The sequence below is a fragment of the Delphinus delphis genome, chromosome 2, assembly GCF_949987515.2.
Source record: "Delphinus delphis chromosome 2, mDelDel1.2, whole genome shotgun sequence".
Taxonomy (NCBI): Eukaryota; Metazoa; Chordata; class Mammalia; order Artiodactyla; family Delphinidae; genus Delphinus; species Delphinus delphis.
The window spans coordinates 98,159,456-98,185,062 of NC_082684.1; the positions used below are offsets into that span (position 1 = coordinate 98,159,456).

The window sequence follows — 25,607 nt, forward strand, 5'->3', positions numbered from 1 at the left end:
AACCTAATAACTTTGGAGAATTCCTGACCTTTCAGAGGTGGACCACATCACTGGGCCCGGCCTAGGGATGACTTCCTGGGCCTCAGTCTAAAACGTTCCAAGCGGAGGTACCTGAGAAGGGCTCTGCAACATATCCAACAGGTTCTCTTGGAAAGTGAACTCTAAACGCGACTTTTTTTCCAGAAATATGTACTTGCTTTGAATATTACAGGAAATCTCAGTCTTACGTGATTATGTTTAAAGACATTGCTATGAATAGCATTATTGAACTTCCAAGTTTTTTAGAGCGAGGATGTTACAACGTATGCCAAAGCAGAAGACGCCCAGCACCGATGTGATCTTCCCAGTCAATACACGGAAGTCCACAGCGCATCCTGTCGGCGTTCGGACCCGCGGAAGGAACAGGTAAGAAGCACCGGTGCACGGATAAGGCTGGACAGAGTGACCCAGAGAAGACTTTCCAGGTCACATGTATGTCTACATAATCAACAGCCAAGCGGAGCAGGCACACAGGAAATCAGGCAGCAAGCTTAAAGCCGGTGAACATACTTTACTTTTGTTTTTCCTCCCCATAGAATGGGTCGGGTGGGTGGCACATGCTTGGGTTTGGGAAGACATCCCGACTCTTCAGCATTTCCCCTGAAACCGCGGAGAACGGAGTTGGCCGACGAGCGGCCCAGGGCACCCGCTCCACGGACAGGCGACGCCGCCTTCTCCCTTTTCCCGGGCGCGCTCAGGGGGCTCTCCTGACCCGACCACCCGGATGGCCAGACGGCCCCGGAGGGTCCGGTCCCGGGGTGAGGGGAGGGAGGGGTCGGGGTCTTGGGCCGAGGGGGCGGGGGTCGCGATCCCGGGGTGACGGGGTCGGGGTCCAGGGATGAGCCCGGGGGCGGGAGTCTCGGTCCCCGGCTGAAGTGGGCAGTGGTCGCGGTCCCAGCCGACAGCACCTCCTCCTCAGGTCGCGGCGGGGGCGGTACGGAGAGCGTGCGCGGGGTGGGGCTGCGTGCGCGCCCCCACCAATCACAGGCGTCGCCGGGAGGGGCACGAGCACCGAGAGGCCAGGAGGAGGGGGCGGGCCCGGCGCTGCGCGAGGCCAATCAGGGCGCCGTGCCGTCATGACGTAAGGGCGCCGAGCGCCAGTCGGCGGACCAGGCGGTGAGTCTGCGGGCGCGCGGGCGCGGGAGCGCGCTGGGCGGGACTTCCGGCGGGGCCCGGAAGCGGGAGCTGTGTGTTCTCATGCGAACGGGAAGGAGCGTTGGGGTGCTGGAGTCGCGAGGTTGAGATATTTTTCGGCCCGAAACGGGAAAGAGTTGCCGCCGCCCCGCCGCCAGTCCGCGCCGCGCCGACCCCCGCCGCTCGTCCGGGCCGGCCGCGCCCCTGCTTCCGCCCCTCCCTCACGGCCCGTCCGCGTGTGGCGCGGTTGCCGGGCACCGGGGCTGCGGCGGTCGGCGGCCGGGCGGCGGCGGTGCTGACAGGTGAGCGCGGCGGCGGGCGGGCTGCTCTGCTCCGCTCCCGCCGCGTCGCGCCCGGCCTCCGCCTCGGACCCGCGCCGCGCCCGCCTGTCATGGGCCGCCATCTTCCCGGAGGACGCGGCCGGGCAGGGCCCAGCGAGTGTAGCCGGGCCGGGGCGCGGGCAGAGGGGTCTGGGTGCGGACCGGGGCGGCGGGCAGGGCTGGGGCCGGCCAGGGCCGGGCCGAGGTCTCGGGGGCCGGGGCAGGGGTAGGGTACGGGCAGCACCGCCGTCCGGCCCGCACTGCGGCGGCCTCGCCCTGCCCTCCGCCCGGGCCCGGGACCGCGGCCGGCCGGGCGGGGAGGGCCCGGGTCACTCGGACCAGGAAGTAGGATCCTGTTGCTCTGGGTATGCTTGGGACGGTCCCGCTCTCCTCAGAGAGGTTTGAGCAGAGGCAGATTCTGGAAGAATTAAGAAAAAATTCTAAAGACGCCTTGTGTTCGAGAAAGGGGCAGGTCAGGAATCTCTTACCACCTGCTTCTCAGTCGTGTCCAATCAGAACGTAAAACTTAAGACTTGTTCAGACTTCACTGTAATTTTGTATTGCAACTTTCCGTGCAGGTCATCTTGTCTTCCCCCTCATTTCTACATAAAACGGTCTTTAATTTAGGCTGAGGTGAAACTTGAGAAGATTATCTGTAGGGTAGCTATCCTGTGCGTTTGAGACCCTCTCTTTGGCTGCTCAGTAACTTGCCCTAAATGTTAAGTGGAAGTTTGAAATTTTGGATAACTGAAGGAATGGGAAGAGTTCCCTGGACTGTTCAGGGAAATCAGGTTGTGTGAGGGTTTTTAGAAAAAGATATCAACTTGAATATTGTAAGCATACAAGTTATTTTCTTGTTTTTAAAGTTTTTCTCATGACATTTGGCTGGTCTCTTATTTTGTATTAAGTATCTAAAATGCTTTTGAAATAGGTTCTGAGTTGTAGTTTGCAAAGACCACAGTGGGGAAGAGTGACGTTCATTTCTTTGGAGGTCAGATAATATGTGCAGTGTGCAATTTCCATACTTCCCCACCTGCCTGGCTCCCTCTAATTTACAGTCAGGGTAATTTACAGAAGTTGAAATGGTTGTGGCTTGTCAACTTTTCTCTGTATTTAATATTCTGAAGGGCAGTTTTATAATCAGGCTCTACGAAATCGCTTGATGTAAGTTTGCTTGAGTTGCTAAGGTGAAATACTTTATGAAAGGCATCAGGTTAGCAAGTTTATTATTCAACCATAAGTTTGATTTGTGTACTTCGCTTTGAAACTTGTGTTTAGTTAGAAATAAATTTCATCCTGTATTTTGAAAAGTTGATGTGTGTTGCCTTTGTAAGATGAAAAAGTGGGTGTGTGAAGAGAGACATGGCTTCTTATTGATTAGAAATTACCCTCTGGGGCTTCACTTTTTTATCTCTAAAAGGAGGATTATAATAACATCAGCCTCATTGGACTGTTTGTAACATATTGATGTTGGCTGTTTTTGCTCTTTTTTTTTTATTACTCAGATTCTTATTCAGAATTTTGAAAATGGTGCTTACCTTATTACTGTTTTCAATATTCTTTTAGTGAGTGTCAGTTTTAATTTATTAACAGATTTTTTTTTTCTTTATCACATGTATCTGAGCAGAGAAAGCAGGTCTGAGGACAGAATGTGTAGTTGGAGAAAGGATTTATACTATATTTGAGTAGGAGCCAGAGAGAAAATGGATGATAATATGAGAACAGAAGTTTCTTGGCATTTATTTTAACGTGTTTTGTTGAAGAGTAGCCAAAATTAAATGGCAACATGTTCAGGGAAGATTTTGATTTTATTTAAGTTTCCTAGGAATTGCACTTTAAAAAAAATTGAGATTTGGAGAACTTATTGATATTAATATGGTTTTCACAGATAAGCACATGTTTAGACAAATCCGTATTTAAAATCTGTGGAAACAAATATTTTACTTAATCACTTGTTTTTAATGAAGCAGTCTTCATATATCTATCATAAAACAGTTCCAAAATACTTAAGTGCAAGGTGGGAACATCATGTTTTTAATGTTAATAACAATAAACAGTGCTTTAAAGTAGCCCCACTACTTAACATAGATTTGCAACAATATTACAAGTTTTTGCAATGATAGAGCTGTAGTTGATGTTACCAACCAAGTGGCTGACAAACTCCTTTCACTGTTAATTTCAGTGTCCTGCTGCTGGAATTCATACTTTCTGTAGTGATAACTAGGATTATAACCTAGGTCTTCTAATTTTAGTAACTTGTGTTTTCTTTATGATTGTCCCTTGAGATTGCAAAAAGCTCTGTAGCTATATTACTTTAAATTCCATTTGTTTTCGTCTTAATATTTAAGGCACAAGTTTCAAATAGGCTTTCGTAACACATGCTGTACTCTTGCAGGGTTCTCTCATATTTAAGGATTTTTTTTTCCCGATTGGTAAATGCAAGAAAATCATGTATATTCTTGTAATTTCTCCTATAAGACCATTGACTCAACCTTTTAATAATGGAGAGAAGAAAACAAGCACTGAAGTTGTGTTTATGGAAAGTACATTGTTAAAAGAAACAGACACTGCTACAGGGTTTGGTCGCTTATGCTCCTTTGTAAAACTTTATTCCTGTAAAGAGTTCTCCTTTTTCTGTAAGAGCTAATTTTAGAGTACCTAGTAAAGGAGGCACACTGCCTTCTGAGAGGGTTAAACTCACCAGACCTGATTTTAATTTAGTTCAGTTTGAACTTTTTGCTCCTAATTGTTGCACTTGTTGGTATCTTTGGAGCTACTCTACTTCTGGAGTTATCTTGATTAGAAAATGAATTTCTTTATTAGAATGTGGAATTGTAAGGTAGATAACCATTAGGTTCTCTTACTGAAAGAAGGAGGATATTTCCAACATGGAAATTTTTTTCCCTAATGTTCTAGCGCTTTATTTTTCCCACATGTAAATGTCTTCCTTATGATCAGTCAAAATGATTAAGTCAGCTTATGTTTCCTTCCTTCTCACCTCCCCCACCCCAAACCTTTTGTTCCTTCAGTGCTTTATAAACTTTTTCATCATTTTTTTGGAGAAGCAGTCATGGTTCCTTTGTAATCATGAAGGGTTGCAGGTGAGTGATGCCACCCCTTTTGTGCCTTCTGTCATGGTCTGGTTTCCTCTTTAGTGTCAGACCTATTTCCCTACTATAGTGAGACCTGGGCCACAGAGTGCATTCTGTAACATGGTGGACATTTCCTATTTAACTTAAATTTGATAATCCTTGAGGTGAGACTTAGTCTTCACTGAAAATGTTCTTTATGAAATCTGATATGCAAAAGTTTTGGCTTAAAAATTGATAAATTAGGGTGATATTTATTTGTGTGATAAAATGCTCTTTTATTTACACACACCATTTTTGTCACACTGTAGTGAGAGGTTGCTTTAAAGGCATATCCTGATTGTTAGGCCCTTTGTAAAAACTCCTCAGTGACTGTCCCCTGCCTAACTAAGAAGTGCCCAGGGGCCTTGCCACTTCTGCCTTCTCCTTGCCGGCTGGGCCACCTTTGGTTGGCCTGCTCTGGCCACAGTCCTCTCCCCAAAACCATGGCCTTGTCTTTGCTCTCTCTTTCCTTTGCCTGGAATTGAAGGTCTTTTCTTCTTTTTTTTTGACTTAGCTCCTTAACCCATCCTTAAAAAGGTATTTCAGGAATGCTTGCCTTAATTTTTAATGTCATGCTGAGTGCTTCTCTGTTTCCATAGCACCCCAAGGCATTGCACTAATTAATTAATGTAAGCTTCTTGTGGGCAAGATCCTTTTATGTCCCTAATCTCTTTGCCCAGCCCAGGGCCAAGTGTTGCACTACAGATGTTGAGGAAACTTTGTTTCACTAGAGGGATAAGGTACCTCCCACCTCAGTTTTAGAGGAATTATTTGCATGCTTTCATAAACAAACATGCAAATTTTTACTTGAAAAGAATGCAATAGAAAATGCATAAAAATTCTACTTACAAAATGTTAACTGACTTGATAGCTACATCTAGCACGTACACTATTTTAGGTGGAGTGATTTAACTACGTGACCTCTAGATGATATTCTTTCTCAGTCTTTAAAAATGTGCCCCTTTTGATAACAATATTTCTTACCTTCTTTATTTTGCTTTGAAATGAAAACAAATTATATTAGCCAAAAACAAAGCAATTACAATAGTGAAAATGTATTTTTAAACTTCAGTGGATTTTTCAATTTTTTATTCTCTTTTGAGAATCATTGCTCCATGACCTCGTGCAGAGCAGGGCCACTGAGAGGAAAGAGGAGAGTTCATTCATTCCTTTCTTGAGCGGGTATTTTTGATCAACCACACATTAGCAGTACAAAGATGAATGATACCAGAACTTTTCTCTAAGGCTTGTGGTCTAGAAGGAATTAAGACAGTGAATTGTTTTATTTAAAGTAAAGTAGACCAGCATTTTTGGACTCTTGAACCCTCTGTACGTGAAACTTCTTTAGGACTCTCCACTCCACGCTTCCTTGAGCAGTCCCGTTAGGACAGTCGAGTTTATTGTAGTGTGGAGTGTGGTGGACATCCCTCATCTCCCTTCCCTGCTTTATTTTTGTTTGTAGCACTTACTACTACGTTATAACATGCCATGTAATTTCTGTATTTTACGTACCTTGTGTCTTCTTGTACTTGAATGTAAACCCTATGAAGTTGAGGGTTTCTGTCTCTTCCGTTCATTGCTATGAACCCAGACCTTAGAAAACAATATGCACTAAATAATTGATGAGTAAATCCCAGGGTTGTAATGGTGAACAAAAGAGAAAATTGCCCTCCTCTCTGGAACTTTCTGTCCACTGAGGCAGGGAGACAAACAGATAATGTTGTGCTGGGAGGTTGTCATGTAGACCTTGAGGGATTGGGCAAGGGGAGGGAGCCTTCTAGGCAGAGGATAATGGTGCAAAAACTCTGAGCTAGGAACTGATTCGGAGAGGCTGGCAACAGGGATGGGGTGGGCAAGGCAGCAGCGGGGTCCTGCAGGGTCTGGAGCTCCTGGCATGGGTGAGAATTGTGCTTTCTATCCTAAGAACAGTGAGAAGCAGTCAGAGGGTTTGAAACAGGAGTATTCCAAGACCAGAATTGCCTTTTTAAGCAATCCTTCTGCTTTACAGAGACTTGTGTCGAAGGGGAGGAATGGATGCATACAGACTGGTTTTACTTGGCCCCAGGGTGGCAAGCTCTTTTGCTTACACTTGTGTTTGTCACAGTGGAACAGTCCAAGCCCTGGTCTAAATGAAGAATAGGTTGCTTAGAACCACTTTCATTTGTATTACACATAATCATGTGTGTTTAAAAAATACTTTAAAAATAGGCCTCAAACCTGGTAGCATTTGTCACTTGTTTAAAGTATACTTGTTTAAAGTATAAAGTATATTTGTTATTTCAGCTTTTATTAAGGCAGACTAATTAACAGATTCCTTTTTTAGAAACATCTCTGAAAAATGAGAACATTTTGTTTTCAGATTTCAAAAAGCTTTGTTTTATTGACAAAGCTTGAAAATATAGGGATTAAAAACATAGTGACCAGTTGGATATAGATTTACAAGTTGCCTCAATTATTATCTCTTTCTGAATATATTAAACATTCCCTTTTCAAATATTTTTTTCTGGAAATAAACAAGTCCTTTAAAACCTCTTCTTTAAATACTTAATACTTTCTGAACATTTTTATTTCTGTTTGTTGATTACATATGTCTCTGTATTTCATTGTTGAGATTCTACCATCTGTATAATTTCTGCCTTGCCATGTACAGGTGACCCTTGAACAACGGAGGGGTTGGGGAGCCAGTCCTCTGCACAGTTGAAAATAAGAATAGAACTTTCCAGTTGGCTCTCTGTATCTGTGGTCCCACACCCGTGGACTCAACCAACCTTGGGTCGTGTAGTACTGTAGTACATATTTATTGAAAAAAATCTGTGTTTAAGTGGACCCACACAGTTCTGTGTTGTTGAGTCAACAGTGTGTGTGTGTGTGTGTGTGTGTGTGTGTGAGTCATAAGCACACTGCATATAGTATGTACTGTAATCCATTGCTGCCTGGCTTCTCACAACTCCCATGGTCAGGGAATAACAGCAGCCTTTAAAAGCAGACTTGAAGTCCCCATGGAGAGAGTTGCCTTTTAAAAATCTGGGTATTTAGAAGGCAAAAGCATTTGATCTTTGCTTGTACTTTTATGGTATGCTGGTTGTCATTTAGTGCAGAAGCTCAGTGTGGAAACCTTTTGGGATAAACCTTTCTCTGGCATTATTGTAAGGTCCATGTTCCTTTTGGATTCATATCTGTATCTCCAGTGATGTTTGGTGTCAGACTAGAATGCTATTTCTAGTTTCCCTTCGTACAGACCATTTCCCTTGGAGTACAGACCATTGTACAAGTGAGTAACTATGAGTCAGCAGTGTTTGCTTCTTCACACCTTAAATATCTAGGCAGGGGAAGGGCAGCTGGTGAGGACAGAAGGATGCAGTGATTAAAGCAGCTCATACGTAGTACTTGCTGTCTGTGCGTGTGGCCCTTAGTTTTTCACAGCTCTTCCTATTTCTTTGTATACATTGACAAATTTTCCTTTATTCTGCTGAAATCATTATCTTTCAGGGCTCAGTGCAGGAGAGCTAATCCTAAACATGAAAGGACCGGAAGTAGAAAATAGGATCACCAAATAAAATTGCAGAAGCATTCAGGCACACAGATAGAATTTGAAAGTCTCTGTGACCTGGCGAAACTTTCAGTTTAGAGTGAAATGTTTTCCTACAAAAGAGTGGCTTGGGATCCTAAAATGACCGTAAATTTTAGTATTTTCAGTCATGGACACTCTTAGCATACTGTTCTTTGAAGTTTAGAAGGTTGAGAGTGTGTTTGATTGTCATTGTGGAGGTTTTTAATCTGTTAATGTAGTTTTAAGTTTTTCGTGAAATCGCAAGATTACAGCTCAAGATAAAAAAACCGTAGATCAGGTGTTTTCCCAAATTCACTGTATGGCCACAAGTCATATTACAGCGGTCCTCTCTTGTCTGTGGGGGATACATTCCCACAGTGGATGCCTGAAGCTGCGGATAGTGCCATAACTCCTATATAATTTTTTCCTATACATACATACCTAGGATAAAGTTTATACATTAGGCACAGTAAGACATTAACAATAATAATAAGATATGTCAATTATAACCATATACCATAATAGGAGTTATGTGAATGTGGTCTCAAAGTACCTTATTGTACAAATTTAATGCCTTTTCCATCTTAACTAATCGTTTATCAAACACTGTGGCTATAACTTTTGCACTTTGAGGTGCGACAGAAAAACTAGCACGAATTTCTTTTTCCTTCACAATTTTCAGTGTTCGTACTATAGATCTTAACCTTAGCACACAATTTTTATCCTTATTAAGTCAGGAATTTTTACCTTTTCACTTAAAGGAAGCACTTTACAGCTTCTCTTTGGCATATCTAAATTGCCAGCATCACTACTCTTGTACTTTGGGGCAATTATTAAATAAAATAAGGGTCCCTTGAACTCCAGCACTGCCAGACTGTGATAGCTGATCTGATAGCCAGCTGGCTGCTGAGTGACTAATGGGCGGGATACGAGCTGCACAAAGGGTTGAGTCACGTCCCGGGTGGGACAGTGCAAGATTGGGCTGTGCTACTCAGATGGCGCGCAATTGAAAACCTATGAATTGTTTATTTCTGGGATTTTCCACTTGATATTTTTGGACCATGGTTGACCCTGGGTAACCAAAAGCATGGAAAGCAAACCACGGATAGGGAGGGACTACTATGTTAGGTAATATTCTGAGTGGGGCAAATGAAAGCTAGATCATTAACTTCCAATTTACAGTTTGGTGCGTGGGGGTGAGGTTAGGTAGGTTTATTGATAATTGGTGAAGAATAAGTGTACTAAGTGTTTAATAATTAACAATACACGTAATCAGCCTTAATCCAGTTACACGGAGTAGTTTGGTTTTTTTTGTTTTTGTTTTTGCCATACGCGGGCCTCTCACTGCTGCAGCCTCTCCCGCTGCGGAGCACAGGCTCTGGACGCGCAGGCTCTGCGGCCATGGCTCACGGGCCCAGCCGCTCTGCGGCATGTGGGATCCTCCCGGACCGGGACACGAACCTGCGTCCCCTGCATCGGCAGGCGGACCCTCAACCACTGCGCCACCAGGGAAGCCCGAGTAGTTTGTTTTTATCAGTGCCGTTGTTACCTGCCTGGAATTATAAGACTGAGAGGGAAACCTTTTATCCTTTTTGACTATTCTTGTAATGTTTGGTGTGAATGAAATAACACTTTGAAGTAAGTCATTTTCTGAGACTTTGAGTTTTGGTCTACATTATTTTATTAACTGAGATTTGATAATAGTTTCTGAAAATAACTGCCAGAAAAATTGTGTAGTATTACAGTTGTAGTGTGAGGATTTTAGAGCTCTAAAGATTCAGAGACTGAAACCCACAGAAGTAAAATTAATTAGAAATACAGCTAGTTGGCTGGTGGCAGAGTGAGGACTATAACTTCGGTCCACTATTAATAGAACTCAGTAGGATACTTTTCAAGTTATACCCTTAACAGTGGAATTTCAAAAGAAAAATTGAAATTGGTGAAAGTGTTAGTTTTATGTATCCTATAGAATTTTAAGTCAGCATTTTATTGTTATGTTTTTAAAGCAGATTTGTAAAGCAGCCATTAAACTGTGCTTTTTAAAACATTGAATTAATGTTTTTATTCCAGGAAAATTAAGGGTTTTGTTTGCCATTTTAGATAATTTAACCTATTAGCTTTAATCCATTTAAAATCCTTCCTGTTAGGAAGGCGCTAACAGGTCTTTTGTCTGTATCATATATTCAGACTCGTCTTTGAGAAATAGTCTAAGGAAAATTCATTTAAATTCAGTGGTTTCCTTCCTAAAGCATTTAGACCTTAACATCCGCACCCCTGTGCAGGGCTCTGCCTTCAGGCTTTGGAAGCAGCAGCCCCTGTGTTCACACCCACCACCTTTCTGTGAAGAGGAGCTCTGAGCACCTCTCCAGGCCTTCAGTTAGGCCTTGTCTGTTTGTGTTCCTTCCTGCCGTGTGCCCAGTGATTTCACACCTCCACAGCCTGCAGCTTTCCTAAACGGAGACCTGAGCGCAGGTCATCCTCCACAGTGTATTGGACTTGTAATTCAGGTGACTCAAAGCCCTTGCTGCTTTTTTCCCCATTTGTTCTTTGGAACATCTGTTTTACTGTTTAGGAACATCTGTTTTACTGTTTAGGAAACTGAGGCCTGGAGACAGGTACCTTATATCACACAAGAGAGAAGAGCAGAAAATGGGATTTGCCTAACTTCTTGTTTCCAAGTCCACTGCGAATAGTGCCCAATTCTCAGAAAGCATAGGTGTCTTAGGTCCAGTAACCTGATAGATTTGAGAGCAATAAACACAGCATAGCTAATCATCAGAAATGCTGGCTTTAATTAGAAAGTTTTAATAGTTGTTTTATAGTGATGATTGTTGAGGTCAGGGGTAGCCCACAACAGAAGTCTGAGAGAAGGTCATTTACCTTGCTGAGCAGTAATTCAAAATTATTGGAGCTGATTCTGATCCTCATAGTTGGCTTGGAACTTTTATGGTGATGTTATTAGTTTCATCGTCTGTTGAACTGTAATCCTAAGTGGGCTAGGACTTGTGATCCAGTTACTTACAAAATGGAGATGGTATTATGTTGGAATATCAAATTGAAAGATTATCCAAAGTAGCACATGCTTTTGAATTATAACTGTGGAACATAAATTCTTTTTTCAAACATGGTATCGCTTTTGTAAGGAATGCTTCATGTTAGGGGGTATTTGATGTATTTTAATATTAACTGATTTGCACAGTCATTTTGGAAAACATGAAAGCGTGTTCAATTGTCAAACCTAATCTTTGAGGATCATGATTAGGTTCTGTGCTTGGACTCAGTGGCTGTTACTTTCTGAGTACAATGTGGTACGGGTGTCCCTGCTGTCCTATTCGGAAGTGGAGCACTCCTCTGGAACCTTCCATAAGCCAAAATGGTATAAAGCAAAGAAGCAGTTACCTTAGGACACATCTTGTTAAGGGAGGCACAGAATAGATGGAGGTAAAGCCCAGATGCTCACAGACGCAGCTCACAGCCAGGTGGCTGGGTGCTGAGATGCTGAGTGTGGCGGGGGAAGAAGCTCAGCGAGGCTGGTCTCACTGCTCTAGTGAGCGATGCCTCTGTAACTGCTGCAAAACGAACGCAGAAAGCTGCCAAGCCGCCATTTTTGATTTTCGCAAAAGCAAAAGTTCTCTTCAGGTCTCTTGGTTAGCAAAAACGGGTACTAACATAGGCCTTTCGTACAAGCAAACTTTGGCAAAGTGGGAGATCTCTGTGTTTCATAGCTCCCTGGAGCCGGTGCCTGGTTGTTTGCTGGCACTTGTTTGAGCACATGCTCTGTGCTGACAGGCCCTAAAAATGCTCACCACCTGCTGGGTGGGGGTCCCTGCTCTTACTGTCCTCATCCCATGCCCAGCCTGATGTCATAGGTGGACTTGGGGTGAGGAGGGAATCCTTGAGCTCCTGGGTTTGTGTTTAACATTTCTAGTGTATGTCCATTTTTCCAGTGAAAGGAGTCATAACTTTCAGCATACTTTCAGAAGGATCTTTGACCTCTACTTTCTTTTTTTTTTTTTTTTTAAATTTATTTATTTTTGGCTGTGTTGGGTCTTCATTGCTGCGTGCAGGCTTTCTTTAGTTGCAGCGAACGGGGGCTACTCTTCTTGGAGGTGCACAGGCTTCTCATTGAGGTGGCTTCTTTTGTTGCAGAGCACAGGCTCTAAGCACGTGGGCTTCAGTAGTTGTGGCGTGCGGGCTCAGTAGTTGTGGCTCACAGGCTCTAGAGCGCAGGTTTAGTAGTTGTGGCACATGGGCTTAGTTGTTCCGCGGCATGTGGGATCTTCCTGGACCAGGGATCGAACCTGTGTCCCCTGCATTGATAGGCGGATTCTTAACTACTGAGCCACCAGGGAAGTCCTGACCTCTACTTTCAATACAAATAATAGGTTTTGTGTGTTTGCCGCTTAGGAGTTTCTTCTGTGAGTTGTCATTTTGATAATTAAATGTAATTTTTTATTGCCAACATCACTTTGTATTTAACTCTTCTGTATGTTCAGATCCCAAGTGCACACTTACATGTATGTACACACATGTACACACATATACAAAACCTAGAGAGTATCTAAAATAAAATGAAAGTGAACTCAAAGTAATTTTACTGTGATCTAAGAATGTTGCCTTTTCCCACATTAACACATCATTTGGAATATTCAGCAACAGAAGCTTTCACTTGGAGTCATCTCATTTTCTGAGCTTTATATTTTAAATACTAGGAATTTCCTCCCACATGTTTAGTGCATGAAAGATGAGATGATTAAACACATTTCCTGAGATTATGCTCTGTTGGGTACTGTATCAGGATACAGCGGTCAAGAAAGTAGATACTTTCCCACCCTCCCAGTACTGGAGAGATGGCTGCCTCGCTGCGTGTAAAGGGTTTGCAACTCAGGCTTTGTGGAGAGCATGGGGAGTGACATTTCCAGCTGGGCTGGCTGGTTGGTGTCCCAGTGTCCTGAGTGCCTGCGTGGTGGGTGTATGCTGAGGGTGGGATGCAGGTCTCCTGTTTCAGGAGTGTCATTCTGCGGAAGGATTGGTGGGACGGGGAAGACCTAGGAGGTTGAGGTAGTCATTCTGTGCAAAGATTATGGTTACTGGAACAGTTTAGTGACAGTAGAGGTGAGGAGGTATAAGCTTATGTGAGAGAAGGGGTTAGAAATTTATTTGCAGGTTTCTGGTTAGAGCAGCAGGGTAGATGATGTACTGTCTTTCCTTGAGATTGAGGAATTGTCAGTTTTTGTTTGTTTGTTTTATATGAGAATGGATTTTTTAAATGGTTGATTTTGAGGAATCCATAGGTCAAAAAATGTTTGCCAGATATTTGCTTAGATGCACTGAAATTTAACACATGGTGTTAACTGAAATCAGGAAAAGCTGAGAGCAGAAGGCCCAGTGAGGTAGAAGCTCCAGGTGATGACCTCCTGGTGAAACCAGCTACATGTGGGCAGCAAAGTGCTGGGGCTGGTGGGCTGCTCTTTGTTTTCTCTCTGTTCCTCTTCCTACCAGTTGAGTTGTTTGCTTACACAAGCCAATTAAGTTTGTCCCCGAGTTTGTTCAGGGCAGTTGTACTCATTAGTAGATGATTTAACTAATATAAACTGATAAAAATAGTACAAAACAGTTATCATAGGAAAACTAATTTGAAAACTTTGGAGTGTCTCAATAAAAACAAATCACCAAAACTGCTATTAAATTAGGTAGATGGATATGACAACTATAAAAAATTGGGGAATAGTTATTCTAGAAGCATTGCACCATTCAGATTATTTTTTAAGTATCTAAGTTGTACTTTAAGGAAACAAGTGAAAGTCTTAGGTGATTCATTAGGATGTGGTTTAGGTGAGAAAGAAATAAAAGAACGTCCAATAGACTAACTCAGTCTAAGAAAAAGGCCCAAGTGATGAGTATATACAAGTTCAGGTGGCTCAGGATTCATGTATCAGGTTTCAGAATCGCCTCCCTTACTATACAGTTACTTCCTGTCACATAGGATGAGAGAGCATCCAGGGAGGGTCAGAGAGGAGGAGCAGAAAAGCAGGCACATGAGGAAGAGAGCGCTTGCAGAGGCCGCCTTCTGGTCCATCTAGTGTCAGGCAGGCGAGTGGCCGTCTTGGAAGGAACAGTGTCCTTGGAGAGGCTGCATCTGGTCCAGGACCCCCCCAGTCACTTGGTTTTGTTGTGCTTCTCTTGTCTCCACTCTCCCTCCCTTGTGCTCTGCCTTTGGAGACAGCACGGGCTGGGCATGTTTAGACAGGGACAGGAGGAAGAGGTTGAAGATATAGGAAAAGAGAAGGGAATGGGATCCAGACCACAGATAAATGACCAGCGCTCTTACAATTAACAGGTAGTTTTTTCTCTAAACCTTCTCTGATGTAGAAACTGCAGAGAAAAACTCATTCATTTTCATGAAGTTTTTAAAAGTTGTCTTAGGTGCAGGTTGTATGTATTTGGGTTCCTTGCCTCGACTTTCGAGGTCTAGTTTTCAAGAGCTATATAAGATTATAGTTGTTATGGAATATTTCCCTTTCACCAAAGTGCTAAGAAATATAGGTCTATTAGAAATACTAAATTCAGGAAAGGAAAGATGCACATTAATGTAGATCTTGAAATAAGTCATATTTTATCGCTACTTATAAAGCTGTTAAGTGGCTTTTAATTTTTAAGGAAGATGATTTGCATGTCAGGTAACAAGATTTTAGGGAAGACCCATAGGGCTGTACATGGGGCTTGAGGAAGATAGGTTGCGCTATTTATTACGGCCATCTGTTGCATCAAATACAGCTATTTACTGCTTTGGAGTTCTGCAGACCCTGTGGGAATTTCATTGTCCTTCCTTTGGAGAAACATTACATATTCAAGATGTTCTTGCTTTGTTTTGGTTTATTGCTTAGTTGATTAATGTAGATCAGAAGTACCTTTTCCCCACAGCAAAGCTTTTCTTTTTTTTTTTTGCGGTACGCGGGCCTCTCACTGTTGTGGCGTCTCCCGTTGCAGAGCACAGCTCCGGACGCGCAGGCTCAGCGGCCATGGCTCACGGGCCCAGCCGCTCTGCGGCATGTGGGATCTTCCCGGACCAGAGCACGAACCCGTGTCCCCTGCATCGGCAGGCGAACTCTCAACCACTGCGCCACCAGGGAAGCCCCAAAGCTTTTCTTTTAATTTAACATACTTGAAAATTACATGTTGATAGTACTTTAAGAAATTGGTCTGTTACAGGATGAAGAAGTGAAAATATTCTATCAGTATCAGGTGTACAGTTTTTTTAAATCACTGAATTTGTATATGGTTCCAGAACTTCGAACAATCGTGCCACCTCTAGTTCTGGTTTTGTGGCGCCCTCCTAGGAATAATAAACATGTCCCAGTTTGAGCAGCACAGGGTTAAAGCAGCTCTAAGATGTTTCCAGCTCTGACGTTCTGTCATTCTTTAAAATGTTGAGTTCTAAGTTTGCTCACCACCCCCCACCCGTCTTCCTCTTCAGGTTAAAGAGTATTGTGCTCTTTCAACTGAAAAACTGTAGTTACGTGATTATAAATTGGAAAGCACAATAGAACGTGATAGGCAGTCCTTGAAAAAATGCAAGATTCATTAAAAGGGTGAGGTGAATAGAGACTTTTTCCCATAAAAAGAGTTGAAGAAATGTACTGTCTAGAGTTTATTTTTGAAGAGGGCTTCTGGGTCTCTTGAAAGACACTTTTGTGGTATTGGTTCAGACTTTAGGTACAGGTGTATACTATTGGTATATTTGGCTATCAGCATTTTTTGTTTTCAAATGTAAATGAGAGAAAGTGATTTTTGTGGAGAGTTTCAATAATCTCAAGAAAGTGATCACATGTTCAAAATGAAAGTAACAAAGCTGTATAGTTTAGGGAAAAAAAACCTATGTATGCTCAGTCCCCTAAGGTAAAAATAAATTATGAAAGATACTGAATGAAGCAGTTCTGCTCTTTGTCCAAAGGGTGATATTATGCATGAAAGGTCAGCAGTGATTGTTTTTTCCTGCTCTGGACTATAGACACGTTCAGCTTTCTATCAGCAAGGTTAGTGTGTGTCTGAGAACAGAGACACGTGAATAAGAGGCGCAGGCGCTCATGCTGGAAGGGCCTTTGCAGCAGGTGAGCAGACTGATGTGAGAAGGACTTGGGGGTGGAAGTGAGGGGGCCTGAGTGAGGCAGGAGAGGTATAGGGGGGCTCTCAGCCTGGCAGACTGCTGGCCAGACCCTGTGCACCTGGCACGTGGGGGGGCCCTCACTTTCAACCTGGGAAGTAGTTCTTACTGAAAAAATGCTGATAAACAGATGAATGGAGGTCAGAATACATTCTAAACAGGCTGGACTCAGAACCATTAGCTTTCGAACTATGAAATTGAATATCTTTGTTAAAATGAAAGTATTTCTTGGCATATGTACTCCTTCCACATTAGGCTGAGTGGTGTGGACGTGCTGCCTTGTGTCCTGTGCAGGCTGCCAGTTTGGCCCTGGCACTTCCTGGTCGTGTCCAGAAAGATGTGTCAATTAGCAAAGCTTGCACTGGTGAAAAAATATGTGGCTGTTTCAGGAGATGCTCTTCTGTTGGAAAAGGAGCAACTCATGATAAGAGCAAGAGGTTATACTTTGAGGGCAGAAAGGCTATATCTCTAAGGATGTGATTCTCTGCTTCACCTTTGCACTCACATTTACCAAAATTTTACAAAACAGCCATTACGACCACTTGCAAAGTAAGAGAAGGATTTTAAAATTTTTTTCATATTGCTTTACTTGTTTCAAATAATAGTTTATTTAGGGTTCTTTATAACCTAGTAAAATAATCTTCTCAAATATTTGTCTTCTCCAGGGCAAGATAATATGTCATAAACCAATTATAAGTCTTAAAGCTGCAAGGGACCTTTTTCACTTTTTTGTGTGGAATTATCTAGTAAAGATCTAAATTGGAAGCAATTAGTGGAAAAAAATTATAATGTAATTTTTATGGTATATGTGTCATGTAGATACTTTCCCATTCCTGTTTGGCTAAGAAATAAGTTTTTGCATGTTGTGTTTGATTTTATGCCCTCCCTAGGAGCAGAACCAGATCAAACTATGAAAAAGAGTTACCTTTTCCTCCTACTGTCTTTTTCAGTAGAAGCACAGGTATGCATGTATAAAAGGAAATTTTAAAAATTAATATCAGTTTATTGGCAGCATCTGCTTAGGAATACGTATTTCCATACTGGGTGCCAGTTTGAAAGCGTAATTAAACAACTACTCCACTGAGATTGGATTGCTCTTTTCATTCATCATCACTGTAGGAAGACTCAGTGGAAAGAATGGACTGTCATAGAGATATTGAATCTTAAAAAGCAAAAGAACTAGAGTAACAGCTTTCCTGGCGACAGCCGTCTATTGCTCTGTAAATGTTCCCACTATTCAGGCCTACAGATTCAGTTGAGGATATAATCTGTGTAAGGTGCTGTGGAAGGTGCATAAGCTGATCTGCCCCAATATGAATTATTCTGCTGTGAGACAGGAATATGCACTTCAGATACTGTAGGGTGATGCAGACAGCTGTGAGGTAAACAGTACAGCCCAGCCGGCAGTAGGAGACAAGTATTTGATAACTGTCATTCCCATTGTGGTGTTTGATTTTCTTACACCTCTTTATCTAGAGTTGGGCATATTGAGTTCATAAAATATTTAAGGTACAATTCTTAACACACATCCTTACAGTCCCAAAATGCTAGAATTGTGCTTTGATGATTTGATTTAGCTTCTTTGACCATTTTGGTCTTTTTCTAATGAGATTATTTAGTTTCACATGTCTGGGAGGTAAACTGTCTTTCTAAAAAGTATGGTTAGACATTGAAAGTAACAGATTTTAACTTTTCTAATTGATTGTCAAAGGGGTCACACACTACTTAATTAAGACAGCCTCTGAAGTTACTAATAATCCATTTTTCATATATAGATAAAATTGTGTTTACTTTTCTAGTTGAATATTTACTGTTTTTTTGTAAAATGATTCCAGTTGTTAGGCTGGAGTTCTTAGAACATATGGCTGTGTGATAGCATCGTGGATCGTCCATCTCCTCTGCTTGTGCTGTGTTCCTTAACTCATTGCTCTTGATCACACACAGTTATTAGGCGTTAGAAGAGACCTTAGCATATGTGGCTGCAAATGCAGAAAGAGTATTTAGGCAACGGGATAGTAAAACCATATGTATTTGAGTGTTACTGACAAAACGAAGCTCTTTGGGGTAAATTGTAATATATCACTGGTGGGATATATTTTCCTGTTGTGTCCTATACATACTAAGAAGAAGCACATGGATACCTTTGAGAAACTAAGGATGGTAAGGGAGAGGTACATGTATGGTCACTGCTGTAAAGAGCAGAGAGGCTGTGGTGCGTGAGGAAGGGAATGAGAAGGGGAATCTAAGGTTGCCTTCAGGAAGGAGGGAGGAGCGTTCCAGGCCAGGAGAACAGAATGCAAAGAAAGGTCTGGAAGTATTCAAGGGTTCAGTGAATACAGAGCGTGGGGGGAAGTCTGTCCAGACTTCCTGACTTCAGAATGTTTTTAGATTCAGAAAAGAGGCTTTGTATTTGGCACCCATATAGTGGAGAGTTGTCTTATGTGAAATGTGTACCTTTTAAGGTCAACTCATAAAGCAAAAATTGTCTCTACCCTTGAAAATTCCCCAGGAAGGTGCAGTGTATCATCTCTCCCCACTCTACTTTTTATTCTGACATTGAATCATCACTTTTTGTTGTAAAGAAAGATGAAGTATTTGGCTTATATTTAGGCACCATGTTTTTTCTTTTTTTTAAACCACTTATTTTAAGTGCCAAAATCATAATCTGCACATTGGTAGAAAATGAATATTACCATAAAAGGGAAGAAGGAACGAAGAGCAGCTAAGGAAACTATAGGTACGTCTGAGGCCCCGTCACAGTGGGGCGTGTGCCCGTTAGTGTGGACTGACAGGGTGAGCTACCTGCACAGGTGCCTGTGACCCAGCTCACTGGACCTACTAGCCTTGTGGCCTTGACTGCGTGTCCTCTGAACTCAGTTTCCCAGTCTGCTAGGTGGCCGTGAGACCTAACAGAATTAAGGTTAATTTAGTACTATGTAAAGTACTTAGAATAATCATTGCACAACAGAGATCCAGATGCTGATTCTAATCTAGAGACAAATCATCCATGTTTCCATGTTACCTTTTTGTACTAAGAAAAAGAATTTCATGCTGTTTTAGGAGAATGATATCTTTTTTTTTTTTGGCTGTGTTGGGTCTTTGTTGCTCTGCATGGGCTTTCTTTAGTTGAGGCAAGCCGGGACTACTCTTCGTTGTGACACACGGGCTTCTGATTACAGTGGCTTGTCTTGTTGCTGAGCGCAGGCTCTAGGCGCACGGGCTTCAGCAGTTGCAATACGCGGGCTCAGTAGTTGTGGCTCGTGGGCTCTAGAGCGCAGGGTCAGTAATTGTGGTGCACGGGCTTAGTTGCTCCGGGACATGTGGAATCTTCCCAGACAAGGGATCGAACCCGTGTCCCCTGCATTGGCAGGCGGATTCTTAACCAGTGCGCCACCAGGGAAGTCCCGAGAATGATATCTTTATTTTGACTGTTTTAGAAATTATCAAATTCTCTGTCCTTATTATTTGAAAACCTATTGAAGTGCGCCAGGCATGTGTTTGAAAATAAGGCTCTTAACCTCTAATTGTTTACTATTTGGGTTGTTTCCACTTTTTGGCTATTATAAATAATGTTGCTATGAATATTTATGTACAAGTTGTGGTGGGGAAATATGTTTTCAGTTCTCTTGGGTGTATACCTAGGGATGCAATTGCTGAGTCATAATGGTAACTCTTTGTTTAACATTTTGAAGCTGCTTACCAAAGCGGCTGTACCCTTTTAAATTCCCACCAGCAATGTATGAAGATTCTCATTTCTGGACATCCTTGTCAGCGCTTTTTTTTTTGTCATTTTGATTGTAGCCACCCCAGTGAGTGTAGAGTGGTATCTCATGTTTCAATTTGCATTTCCCTAATGATTAATGATGTTAAGCATCTTTTCACCTGCTTATTGGCCATTTGTATATCTTCTTTGGGGAAATGTCAATTCAGACTCTGCCCATTTTTAACTTATTTGTGTCTCAGTTTTGGGAATTCTTTATTCTAGATATGTGTCCCTTATGAGATATATAACTTGCAAATATTTTCTCCCATTCTCCATATTATCTTTTCACTTTCTTGATGGTGTGCTTTGAAGCACAGAAGTTTTAAATTTTGATGAAGACCAGTTTATTTTTTCTTTTGTTGTTTCTGCTTTTGGTGTCCCAGCTAAGAAGCCATTGCCTAGCCCATGCTCATGAAGCTTCACTCTATTTTCTTCTGAGTTTTATAGTTTTAACTCTTATAGGCAGGTGTTTGCTTCATTTTGAGTTAATTTTTATAGAGAGAGTAAGTTTAGAGGTCCAGCTCCATCCTTTTGCATGTGGACAGTCAGTTGTCCCAGAGTCATTTGTTGAAAGGAGTATTTTTTCCCCATTGAATGGTCATGGCACTCTTTCGAAACTCAGTTGCCCATAAATATAAGGGTTTATTTCTGGATTCTTAATTCTGTTCCATTGATCTGTATGTCTGTCTTTTGGCCAGCACCATACTGTTTTGATTTTTATAGCTTTGTAGTAACTTTTGAAATCAGGAAGTATCAGTCTTCCAACTTTGTTCTTTTTTTTTTTTTTTTAAATTTATGTGGTTGCACCGGGTCTTAGTTGCAGCAGGTCAGGCTCCTCAGTTGCAGCTTGTGGGCTTCTTAGCTGCAGCTCGCTGGCTCCTTAGTTGCAGCATGGGAACTCTCAGGATTGGTATCGGTACGCATGTGGGATCTAGTTCCCTGACCAGGGATCGAACCCAGACCCCTACATCGGGAGCACGGAGTCTCAACCGCTGTGCCACCAGGGAAGTCCCTCCAACTATGTTCTTTCCAAGATTGTTTTGGCTATCGTGCATCCCTTGCATTTCCATAGGAATTTTAGGATCAGTTCATCAGTCTCTGCAAAAAAGGCAGGTGGGATTTTGATAGGGATTGCATTGATTCTGTGGATTGATTTGGGGAGTGTTGGCCATAAGAGTAGCACGTCATCCCATCCATGAACACCAGGCACTTGTCCATGAGAACTAGTTATGTCTTTTATCAGTGGTTCTCAAACCTTGTGGGCTCAGGACCTCATTACACTTTTAAACATTGAAGGTCCCTAAGAGCTTTTCTTTACATGACTTATTTCCATCTATATTTATATTAAAAATTAAGACTTCAAAATTTTAAAAATGTATTTTTCTTTAAAAATAACAAACTCCTTGCATGTAATATAAATAACATTGCCTGTGAAAAAACAGCAGTCTTTTCCAAAAACAAAAAGTAATTTAATGAGGAAAGTGGCATCATTTTCTGTTTTTGTGAATCTCTTTAATGTCTGATTTAATAGAATCTCGGCTGTAATCTCATCTGCTTCTGCATTTGCTCTGTTAGTGATGGGTTATTTTGGTTGAAGTGTAAGAGGGAAGACCTGGCCTTACACAAATATGTGGTTGGGAAGGTGAGTTTTTTTTTTTTTTTTTTTTACATCTTTATTGGAGTATAATTGCTTTACAGTGGTGTGTTAGTTTCTGCTTTATAACAAAGTGAATCTGTTAGTTTCTGCTTTATAACAGTGTGAATCATATACATATGTTCCCATATCTCTTCCCTCTTGCATCTCCCTCCCTCTCACCCTCCCTATCCCACCCCTCCAGGCGGTCACAAAGCACCAAGCTGATCTCCCTGTGCTATGCGGCTGCTTCCCACTAGCTATCTACCTTACGTTTGGTAGTGTATATATGTCCATGCCTCTCTCTCGCTTTGTCACAGCTTACCCTTCCCCCTCCCCATATCCTCAAGTCCATGCTCCAGTAGGTCTGTGTCTTTATTCCTGTCTTACCCCTAGGTTCTTCATGACTTTTTTTTCCCTTAAATTCCATATATATGTGTTAGCATACGGTATTTGTCTTTCTCTTTCTGACTTACTTCACTCTGTATGATAGACTCTAGGTCCATCCACCTCACTACAAATAGCTCAATTTCGTTTCTTTTTATGGCTGAGTAATATTCCATTGTATATATGTGCCACATCTTCTTTATACATTCATCTGATGATGGACACTTAGGTTGTTTCCATCTCCGGGCTATTGTAAATAGAGCTGCAATGAACATTTTGGTACATGACTCTTTTTGAATTATGGTTTTCTCAGGGTATATGCCCAGTAGTGGGATTGCTGGGTCATATGGTATTTCTATTTGTAGTTTTTTAAGGAACCTCCATAATGTTCTCCATAGTGGCTGTACCAATTCACATTCCCACCAGCAGTGCAAGAGTGTTCCCTTTTCTCCACACCCTCTCCAGCATTTATTGTTTCTAGATTTTTTGATGATAGCCATTCTGACTGGTGTGAGATGATATATCATTGTAGTTTTGATTTGCATTTCTCTAATGATTAATGATGTTGAGCATTCTTTCATGTGTTTGTTGGCAGTCTGTATATCTTCTTTGGAGAAATGTCTATTTAGGTCTTCTGCCCATTTTTGGATTGGGTTGTTTGTTTTTTTGTTACTGAGCTGCATGAGCTGCTTATAAATTTTGGAGATGAATCCTTTGTCAGTTGCTTCATTTGCAAATATTTTCTCCCATTCTGAGGGTTTTCTTTTCGTCTTGTTTATGGTTTCCTTTGCTGTGCAAAAGCTTTGAAGTTTCATTAGGTCCCATTTGTTTATTTTTGTTTTTTATTTCCATTTCTCTAGGAAGTGGGTCAAAAAGGATCTTGCTGTGATTTATGTCATAGAGTGTTCTGCCTATGTTTTCCTCTAAGAGTTTGATAGTTTCTGGCCTTACATTTAGGTCTTTAATCCATTTTGAGCTTATTTTTGTGTATGGTGTTAGGGAGTGATCTAATCTCATACTTTTACATGTAGCTGTCCAGTTTTCCCAGCACCACTTATTGAAGAGGCTGTCCTTTCTCCACTGTACATCCTGCCTCCTTTATCAAAGATAAGGTGACCATATATGCATGGGTTTATCTCTGGGCTTTCTATCCTGTTCCATTGATCTATATTTCTGTTTTTGTGCCAGTACCATACTGTCTTGATTACTGTAGCTTTGTAGTATAGTCTGAAGTCAGGGAGCCTGATTCCTCCAGCTCCGTTTTTTGTTCTCAAGATTGCTTTGGCTATTCGGGGTCTTTTGTGTTTCCATACGAATTGTGAAATTTTTTGTTCTAGTTCTGTGAAAAATGCCAGTGGTAGTTTGATAGGGATTGCATTGAATCTGTAGATTGCTTTGGGTAGTAGAGTCATTTTCACAATATTGATTCTTCCAATCCAAGAACATGGTATATCTCTCCATCTATTTGTATCATCTTTAATTTCTTTCATCAGTGTCTTATAATTTTCTGCATACAGGTCTTTTCTCTCCTTAGGTAGGTTTATTCCTAGATATTTTATTCTTTTTGTTGCAGTGGTAAATGGGAGTGTTTTCTTGATTTCACTTTCAGATTTTTCATCATTAGTGTATAGGAATGCCAGAGATTTCTGTGCATTAATTTTGTATCCTGCTACTTTACCAAATTCATTGATTAGCTCTAGTAGTTTTCTGGTAGCATCTTTAGGATTCCCTATGTATAGTATCATGTCATCTGCAAACAGTGACAGCTTTACTTCTTCTTTTCCAATTTGGATTCCTTTTATTTCCTTTTCTTCTCTGAATGCTATGGCTAAAACTTCCAAAACTATGTTGAATAAGAGTGGTGAGTGTGGGCAACCTTGTCTTGTTCCTGATCTTAGTGGAAATGCTTTCAGTTTGGGAAGGTGAGTTTTTAATAGTCTTTTCATGTAACCTTGAACTTTGATCTTACACCAGAACTCCACTGAGCTTCTGTGAGGAGAGAATGAGGGTGAAAAAGACATGTCAGCATTCGTTTCAACCTCGTTGCCCCAGAAAGGGCCTTTGGGACCCCTGATGGAGCCCAGACCACACTTTGAGACTCCCTGTCTCAGAGAACAAGACTGATAGTATAACTTCATGAGAAAATGTCGTGATAACTGAATGAGTTTTATTACCCATATTGACAGACAGCTGGGTCGGTACCTGCTCTTTCTGCAGGAGAGACTTTTCTCAACCCTAAAGGATTAGGTGGGTGGTTTGTGAACGTGGAATCAGCCAGCCGGTGAGTTTTATTAAGTATGTGTGATATATAAATAATAAATTATTCCAAAAAATTGAGCCTACAGGAATGAAACAAAGTGGAACATGATCCTTGAGTTTTAATCTTAATCACACATTGTTACTCATCTGGTGTCCTTTCCTTCTAGTTTCATTTGTTTCATTTTTAAATATTCACAAAGCTCTGTGAATTTTAAAAACATAGTTGTAATTATACTGTCCACAGTTTTATATCTTGCTTTTTTACTTTATGTAATCTTTGTGAATATTTGTTAATACTTGTAATATATTGCTTTTTTTTTGCTTTTCTGTAGTTTTTATTTCCCCTTTTTTGACTAAAGCTTCCATGAACATTTTTTATAAAATGGTTTACATATTTTTGAATTGTTTCATTAGTACAGATTTTAAATAGAAGTAAGTATGGGAAGTTTTGGATGTGTATTTATACTATATCCTAGTTAGAGTTTTATTTTTGGTTTTTATTATGGAAATTTTAACTACACAAGTAGGGAGGACATTATAGCAGTCCTCCACGTACTGTACCCATCATCTAGTTTCAGCTACCATTAACTTGCTGCATTCTTGTATTTCTGTTTCTTCTCTTTCCTTAAACTTACAAAAAAGTTATTAGCATATTTCAAAGCAAATTCCAGATGTGTAATTTCATCTGTGGTCTTTTAGTTTATGTCTCTTAAAAATAAGACATTTAAGAGTAAACAGCCACAGCACCTTCATTGCACTCAACAAAATTAATAATCACCTTTTATCAGCTAGGCAGCGTTCAATTATTCCTGTGAAAAATGTCATTTTAACTTAATTTATTCAAATCTGGATCCAGATACAGTTCTCACATTACATAAGGTTATTTTGGTTAAAGCTTTTGTATTTTGTAGCAATAAAAGTCTCCCTTTTTTTTTTTTCATGTCGTAGATTTGCTGTAGAAATGAGGGCATCTGTTTGTAGTATGCCCCACGTTTTGGGTTTAGCTAGTGGCTTTGTGTTGGTGTTATTTAACACATAGTGTTCCCAGAATTTCCTTGAAATTGGGAGTTGGATATAGAGGTTTGATTGAATTCAGGTTCTTTTTTTTTTTGGCAAGAATACTTCATAGATCTGATACTCTTCGTCCCATTAAGAGTGTGATACCTACTTGTTGCACGTTAGTGATAAGATTGAAAAGTAGCTTCAGTCCCTCTGAGCCAATCATTA

At 41.3% G+C, this 25,607-nt stretch overlaps 1 protein-coding gene across 1 annotated transcript in view; it reads left to right on the top strand.

The window, feature by feature from the left end:
• Nucleotides 1-1,212: 1,212 nt before the first annotated feature.
• The window catches only part of LARP4B (La ribonucleoprotein 4B), an 86,783-nt gene continuing 62,388 nt past the window's right edge, over nucleotides 1,213-25,607 (top strand). The window contains exon 1 of the mRNA XM_060005259.1: nucleotides 1,213-1,475. The gene's annotated coding sequence lies outside the window, so the exon portion shown is untranslated. The remainder of the gene's footprint in view (nucleotides 1,476-25,607) is intronic.